At 38.3% G+C, this 8,971-nt stretch overlaps 1 non-coding gene across 1 annotated transcript; it reads left to right on the forward strand.

Annotated features, from left to right (window-relative positions):
- The first annotated feature begins 7,269 nt into the window (after nt 1–7,269).
- Nucleotides 7,270–7,428, forward strand: LOC130466370 (U12 minor spliceosomal RNA). The gene has a single exon (XR_008926603.1). It is a non-coding gene; the product is annotated as a U12 minor spliceosomal RNA (small nuclear RNA).
- Nucleotides 7,429–8,971: the final 1,543 nt, after the last annotated feature.

The raw sequence follows: 8,971 nt of genomic DNA on the forward strand, positions 1-8,971 counted from the left end.
GGCTATCCAAAGGAAACAAAGGGGTATTACTTCTACAATACATCTGAGAACAAGGTGTTTGTTGCTCGAGATGATGTCTTTTTGGAGAAAGATCACATTTCCAAAATGACAAGTGGGAGAAAAGTAGACCTCCAAGAAATTCGAGTCGAACAACAAACTCTAGAGAATGCTCAAGATGACATTCAGGATGAAACTCAGAGATCTTTAGAAGAATCTGGTGAGAATCATGGTCAATCTAGAAATGTTACCCCGCGTAGATCGCAAAGATATAGATCTCAACCGGAAAGGTACTTAGGTATTTTGACGAACGAGAGCTATGACGTTCTATTACTTGAAAGTGATGAACCTGCGACTTACAAACATGCTATGACGAGCCCTAGCTCCAAGCAATGGCAAGAAGCCATGCAATCTGAATTAGACTCCATGTCTGAAAACCAAGTATGGGATTTGGTCGATTTGCCAGATGGCTACCAAGCCATTGGAAGCAAATGGGTTTTCAAACTGAAAAAGGACAAGGATGGGAAACTTGAAATTTTCAAAGCTAGATTGGTTGCAAAAGGTTACAGGCAAGTCCACGGTGTGGACTACGATGAAACCTTTTCACCAGTTGCAATGCTAAAGTGTATTCGGATAATGTTAGCAATCGCTGCATATTACGATTACGAAATATGGCAGATGGATGTCAAAACTGCTTTCTTAAACGGCGTTTTAACAGAAACTGTGTTTATGACACAGCCTGAAGGTTTTGAGGATCCAAAGAATGCTAAAAAGGTATGCAAGCTAAAGAAATCAATCTACGGATTGAAGCAGGCATCCAGGAGCTGGAATATACGTTTTGATGAAGCAGTCAAAGACTTTGGTTTCATCAAGAACGCGGACGAATCTTGTGTATACAAGAAGGTCAGTGGGAGCAAAATTGCTTTCCTAGTATTATATGTCGACGACATATTGCTTATCGGAAATGACATTCCTATGTTGAATTCTGTCAAGATTTGGCTTGGGAAATGTTTTTCGATGAAGGATCTAGGAGAAGCACAGTACATATTGGGTATCAAGATTTACAGAGATAGATCTAAAAGGATGATTGGACTTAGTCAAAGCACTTATATCAATAAGGTGCTTGATAGGTTCAAGATGGCGGACTCCAAGCGAGGCTACCTACCCAATCAATGACTCTAAGCAAGACTCAGTGCCCAAAAACACTTGATGAGCGTAGACGAATGAATGGGATTCCATATGCATCATTGATTGGTTCAATAATGTATGCTATGATATGTACACGCCCGGATGTTGCGTACGCACTCAGTGCTACGAGCAGATACCAGTCAGACCCAGGAGAGGCGCATTGGACTGCTGCCAAGAACATTCTGAAGTACCTGAAAAGGCACAAAGATGACTTCCTGGTCTATGGTGGAGATGATGAATTAATTGTTAAAGGCTATACGGACGCAAGTTTCCAAACCGACAAAGATGATTTCAGATCACAGTCTGGGTTTGTCTTCTGCCTCAACGGAGGAGCAGTAAGCTGGAAAAGTGCTAAGCAAAGCACCATTGCGGATTCTACAACTGAAGCGGAGTACATTGCTGCACATGAAGCAGCAAAGGAAGCTATATGGCTAAGGAAGTTCATAGGTGAACTTGGTGTAGTCCCCTCCATTAAAGGACCAATAGCCCTGTATTGTGACAATAACGGAGCTATTGCACAGGCAAAAGAGCCTAGACACCACCAGAGAGTCAAGCATGTACTTCGTAGATTTCACCTTCTACGAGAGTTCGTTGAAAGAAAAAAAGTCGAGATAAGCAAAATTGGAACTGATGACAACATATCAGATCCATTAATTAAACCTCTGCCGCAGGCGAAGCACAACTCGCACACTGCAGCTATGGGAATCAAGCATATTGGAGAATGGCTTTGATGTCTCTGTTTAATGTTTTGAAGTTTTAGAGTTTAAATATTTGTAAAACATTATTGGTTAATCATTCACAATAAATGAAAAGAATTCATTTTTCCATTTAATTTGTGGTTTATTAAATGATGAGTCCCTTCAATTTGACGATATATTCAAGATAGACTGTCAGGACCAGTCCTGTGACTAAGAAATGTCTATCAAGTGAACTTGAATGTCAAAGGTTGAAAATGGTCCCTAGTCGGAGTTTTCTATAAAATTGGACGCATAGAAAACGTTAGACGACTAGAATGCAAGATGACTAGTAGTTCTGTTTCTTGAACTATGTGGACATGACAATGTCATAATCATTTGCATAGATACTTACTTTGGGAAGACTAGTATCGGACAAGACCTATGAAACTTTACTGTAAGAGATGAAAATCTGTCATAAGTAAATTTCATTAAATTATTAGACACTAAATCCTCAATACCTGAGTGATTTGAGATTACTTGTTTGAGAACTGGTTGCTTTGACGTTGACCAACCGTCGCACCGTAAAAGGAGGCTATAAAGGCAACGCTCAGGTAATCACCTATCAAACGAAGTCTAATCTCAAGATCGCAAGATTGGGATTGTCCTCCCATAAATCGGGATGAGATGCTTAAAAGTTGTACAAGGCCACTCGGAGAGCTAGAAACTGTGAAATGCATGGCCGTGCTCGGATGAATCATAGGCTATGATTATCTGTTTATTTGATCAGTTGAACTCTGAAACCGAGGAACACCTCTAGACATAATAAGGATGACAACTCTTACCTTATGTTCAAGAGCAAGCATCGAGCGACAAAGGAATTAAGAAATGCACACTTGTCCCTAAGGACAAGTGGGAGACTGAAGGAAATAATGCCCTTGGTCCAAGTATGCATTCTATGTTAAGTCTAATAAATGCGGTTCAGTATTAATTAACAAGTTAATAATTCAGTGAGATCAAGTGAGCTGAATGCCTAGCTAGAGGCCGCTTCAGTTCAAGTGGAATTAATAATATTAATCCACAGCTTACTCTTGACTGAACCCGTAGGGTCACACAAATAGTACGTAAACGGATCAAGTATTTAATGGCATTAGATACTCCATCTATGGATATTCGGAATCGACGGATCTTGGTTTCAGTGGGAGCTGAGATCGTCACAGGCAAGAAATGAATACTCCGGAAACGATGATATTGCCGGAAACGGAAATATGGATCGTATCGGAAATATAAATATTATCCAAGTCGTAGATGTTGCCGGAAACGGAAACATGGTACGTATCGGAAAATATTATCGGAAATGGAAATATTACCAGAATCGGAAATATTGCCGGAAACGGAAATATTGTCAGAATCGGAAATATTATCGGAATCGGAAAATAATTCCGGAAACGGAAATATTAAATATTTGTTCGAAACGGAAATTGATTCCGGAATCGGAAATATTAAATATTGTTCGTATCGGAAATGAATTCCGGAACCGGGAATTTAATCGGAAGCGTATCGTACGAATTAGCATCGGACGAGGCCTGCCGGACGAAGGCCCAGCACGAAGTCGGGCCATCGCCCAGCAAGCCAAACGCGCGCCCAGCCAAGGCAGCGCCCAGGCCCACCGCAAGGCAGGCCCAGCGCGCGCCTAAGGCCATGGGCCTCGCTGCGTGGGCTGCTGCTCGCACGCACGCATGGGCGGCTCTCGTGGCTGCCGTGTGTGTGTGTGAGTTTGTGTTCATGCACGATTCCTAAAACTATTAGAATTAGTATATGATTAAATTCCTATTCCTAAAAGGATAAATTAATTAATTAGAGTTCTTATAGGATTCTAAATTTAATTAATTCGTATCCTACTAGGATTCCAAATCCCTATCCATAACTCTATAAATACGTGCCTAGGGTCACATATTTTAAGAGATTAATTCAAGTATTCAAAGTGAGTTTTAAGAGAAAAATTCAGCCACATTCCTTGCTCAATAGTGCCGAAAATTCTAGCACCTTAAGGGCGATTCTAGTTGGTCAATCTTAAGGCGGATCCGGACGTGCTGTGGACTATCTACGGAGGGACGACACTTGGAGTCCTAAAGACTTGTTCTTGTTCGGTTCGGGCGCAGCTAGGGAAGGCACGCAACAAAGAGTATGCATCTAAATTATGCTATATGATTATGTGTAAATAATATGTATTCCTGGCTTAATGGTTGTTTCCGCATGATTTATGTATTGTCATATGTATCATAACCTAACAGTTTCTACTTGTTGTCCCAACAAAATTGTTAACAGGTCAATTTTTATGGTCCAACTAAGAAACTGTAATAAATTTTGGTCTGTAAGCATTTGTCAGCATATAAATTAGACATGTCTTAAACAAGAACAATAGAACGAGGAAAAGATAGATTCTTAAAGCTACCTTTTATGCTAGCTGCATCAGTAAAAGTGCGGACATTGGTTAACCTCTTAGACAGATTGACTGCAGCAGTCTGCTTTGTCTCTGTATGTTGAACTGTCTCTGGCTCTGTATATCATTCTAGCTCGATTTCACGAAGGAGATTACATTCACGACAGAAGTTTAGGGTAATTACTCAGGTAATATCATACTGCCGTCTCAAATAAAGAAATCTCATTTCAAATAAATCTTATCATAAATGCAATAATGCACAATGACAAGACACAAGTGAATCAAATCCCATACTTGCATCAGATTTCCAAGAACATCAACATCAATATATGAAATATGACTGCTGGTTGCCCCAACTCCTATCTTATAACAATATAACTGCCATTTAATCCCAACCTTGACTAACACCACACTTGAAACCTTAGACAAAATTTAAACAAAATGCATCAAAAGACTAATTGGAGAACTCTTCAAAACACAAGTATACTGAGCATACTCTTCGAATCAGATCCAACGGTTGCATAGCTCTCCGAAGCTCCTCGGATTCCTTGGCATAACTAAGCTTAATTGTATTAAAAGAACAATAAAGCCTGAATCACGAGGCTACTATATCACAGGAAGCACGCAATGTGCGAGGAAGTACAAGCGCATATCAGATATGTATGGGCAAATACATATCAGAACAAAAGACAAAATAGGGAAAAGGACAAAAAAGAAATTAAATGGTACTTTTTTAAACAAAAATGATGCTTTTTTTTTTACGGAATGGTACTTTTTTTTTTTACAGAATGGTACTTTTTTAACATGAATGATACTTCCTTTTTTGTCTTTTAGCTATTTGTCTTTTAGTTGATATGTAGGTTTCCACACATATCTGATATGCGAAAAAACAACCTCCGTAATGTGCAGCTGCCAGCTGAAACCCAATTCAAGAAAAAGTCATTCATGAAAACCCAACAAATTCATTCATGTGCAACAATCAAAGTTAAAAAGTAACGTTTTCCAACAAATTCATTCATGAAATAATAAAATCAATCAACAGATGATCTGCAATCTCTTTTATCATTCCAAAGTAAATTGAGAAATAAAATTGATCAAAATACAAAATGCTGCTCACTTCAACACTCATCAACAGCTACAGCCTACAGCAAAAGAAAACTCTTATAAATCAGATTTTCTAAATTTTAGGAAATCAACCATCATAACCCATAAACTACAAAAGCTTTTACAAAATCACTTTGCACTTCTATTTTGAGGGCATCCAGAACCTATTGGACTTCAACTGATACGGATTCGAGCAAAGTTTGTGGCTGTGTACATATTTGCTAATTGATCTAAAACTGAAGATTGGATCTTTGATGTGGAAAATTGCTTGCTAAGATAGTTTAATTGGTTTACCTGACTTAGGATGATCTTGAAGAAATCTACGAGAAGAAGATTCGGGAGTAAAAAGTCCCTGAAGCAAGAAAAGAGCAGTAACCAAATTCAACAAATTAACAAATTACAATACATATACTCCGAGATTCAAACGACATATGACTGATGACCCTAGATGCTATGTATGTGGAGAAGAGGAAGAAACCACATTGCATATACTCCGAGATTGCCCGACAGCAAGAGTCATATGGAACAAAATTGGCGGACCAGCAGTGCATAATTCCTTCCACCAAGCAACCTTAAAGGACTGGATCACTGACAACTGCAAGGGTGGTGGAAGCGAGGAGGGAGAAGCGTGGGCTACCTACTTTGGTATTGTGATTTGGTGGCTCTGGAAGTGGAGGAATGGATTTGTATATGACATAAACTTCAACCTACCCTTAGATGTTGGGGCATTCTTACAAATACGTTTTGATGAAGCTAGACGTTGCATACAGGAAGAAGAAGAGGCAGGTGCCAATCAAAGAGTTGCTAAAGTTCAGAAATACGTTCGCTGGAAATCCCCTAATATTGGGTGGTACACTCTAAATTGTGATGGCTCATCTAAAGGTACTCCTGGGCCAGCTGGGGGAAGAGCAGTAATTCGAGACCACAGGGGCACTCTGGTGACAACATACTGTGCATATTTTGGCCATTGCATAGCATATAAGGCGGAGGTGCTTGCGTTAGCTAGAGGGCTCGAACTGGCTAGTGATCTCAATGTTACAAAACTAGAAATAAATCTAGATAACCTTTCTTGCGTGCAGTTCCTGAAATCAGATGAGGAAGGTAGGGGGGATTGTGCACATGAACTCAATTTCTGTCGAGCCAAGATCAGAGAACCCCAATGGGAAGTCAAGGTAGAACATATTTATCGTAAAGGTAATAGGGCGGCAGATTGACTTGCAAATTATGGCGTCTTTCAAGAAAGCAGGCTCGTTATTTTAGATACTATTCCGTTAGAACTTACACGTATTCTAGATGAGGACATTAGGGGTGTGGCTTTGCCACGTCAAGCTCCTCTTTAATTTGTTTTTTTTTTTTTTTTTGGTGTACCATCCGGTTCACCCTTAGGGCTAATCCGGATTCGGGGCGAGTTCTGAGTGGATAGGTTTCATTCCCCTCCCAATTGTTGTTGCGGGGGATCGAACACAGGTCCTCCCTACCAAGTTCAGCCTCAATCACCACTGAACCAACAGTCAATTGGTTCTTTGCCACGTCAAGCTCCTCTTTAATTTGTTTTGTAGGTTTGGATTTTGTAATTTTTTCTTTCATTTGGAGCTTCTCTCTGCTTTGGAATAAAAAAAAAACAAAAAAAAAAAACAAATTACAATTGTTGCATTTTTAAATGAAAATATCAATTTCCATGACTGGTATTGTTGTTGTGTCTCCATTTCTTTACTTTTAAGTTTTAAGTCATTTGTTTTTGGTTTGGTTGGAAAGAAATATCGAAAGTTTTGTGTTTTATTTGTCCCATATCGGTCAAAAAGTAAGAGGATATTGGTTTGGGCCTGGGGTTGTATAAATAGGAGTTTTGACTAATGAAACAAACTGCCTTAAACTAATGAGCAAGGAAAACAAAGCGGGCGGTGTGAACCGACCGCAGCGTCTATCAATATAAATTGGTGCGCAATAATTTTTGGAGGGGGTATAGGCTAGCCAAGTTGAGACGCTGCTTACTTTTGCAGAACTCGCTTGTGTAGGCCTCCCGGACCTGCACAATTCTATTTCTAAACTTCTTTTAAGGGATTTTTTTGCTGTAGTTGACATATGAAGTACATTTTAGAAAGTTCGGATCCTCTAGAGTTTTAATAAAATTCTAATAGGGGGGATTTTGGAAATATAATAAATGAACCATTAATTTCTCAATCAATGGTTGATATGCTCAAACTCTACCTTGTAGAGTTATTTTAAACTCTAAAGGACCCAAAACCCATTTTAGGGGGTGTTTAGTTGATGGGGTTTATTCCATTTGTTGTTGTTTGTTTGGTGGTTTTTGTCATTTCTTTTGTTTTCTTTTCATTTTTTCCCAAATCCTTTTACAATGATACCCTAGCACCCTTAAAGTTTGTCATTCCCGTTTCCATCTTTTTATAATAAATTGTGAATGATAAGTGATATATAATAAATAATAACATTAATAATAATAAAAAATAGAAAAAAATTATTATTATTATTTATTAATAATTTTTAATTATTATTTTTATTTATTATTTATTACTTATTATTTTACTTAGGAGAGAGGGGAGAAGAATGGACAAATCAAACACCATTCTTAAACAAAGGGTTTTCATTTCGTTCTCCTTGATTCTCATTCTCTTTCTCTTTTCCTTTCTCGTTCTCCAACCAAACAGCCCCTTAATTCTTTTCTAGGTTATTAAAATAATGAAGTTTTAACGTGGGCATCAAGCCACACAAATTATTATTTTTTGCCTCTATTTTTTTAACCTCAAAATTAATTAAATAATTTAAGAAAATATGAAAATTTCAAATTTTTATTTTATTTTTGTGAAAAACAAACTAATTTCCACAATTGTGTCAAAATATAATTAGTGTTGGAATATAAAGATGGAAAAGCGCTCAAAACCTGCCTGCCAGGTTTTGGCAAACCGGCAGGTTTCTCAAAACCTGCCAGCCAGGTTTTCCAAAACCGGCAGGTTTCGAGCGTAAGTTGAAAAACGGACTTTAAAGGCATTTCTTGAAGTGCACCGAAAACCTGCCGGTTTTGGGAAACCGGCAGGTTTCGAGATCGGTTCTTTGTGTTGTCCGTTTTTGTTCTTCTCTTTGGATTCCTCCTTTATGATAACCTTTTAAGTATGGTTTATGGACAATTATCATTCTGATTATGGTGATTAAGTTGGTCCATTATTTCTCTTGATTATGGGGGTTATTAACCCGGCCTTCATAATCATGGGTTTATGGTTGATTAATATCATTGAATTCCTTTGAAACCTTTGATTTATTTGGGTTGTTTTGTCTCTCCCAAAAATCCTATAAGTACTCTTCATTTTCTGAGTTGTTGTGACAAAAAAAGATTGATATCTTCCTCTCCTTCTCATTTCCTCTTGTTTTGGATGGAAAACTTTTAGTTCATGATTAAGTCATGATTATTCATATCTCTTCAAGCTTCCCCTTCTTATTCTTTTGGGCATAAGTTTATGTGGCTCCATCTCATCACCCAAAAGTGTCTTTGTGTGATGAGGGTTGTGTAAACCTTAGGGAACGAATCGGTGAATACAATTGTGCACCCCGG

Source organism: Spinacia oleracea, chromosome 1 (genome assembly GCF_020520425.1).
Source record: "Spinacia oleracea cultivar Varoflay chromosome 1, BTI_SOV_V1, whole genome shotgun sequence".
In the NCBI taxonomy this organism is placed as follows: domain Eukaryota; kingdom Viridiplantae; phylum Streptophyta; class Magnoliopsida; order Caryophyllales; family Amaranthaceae; genus Spinacia; species Spinacia oleracea.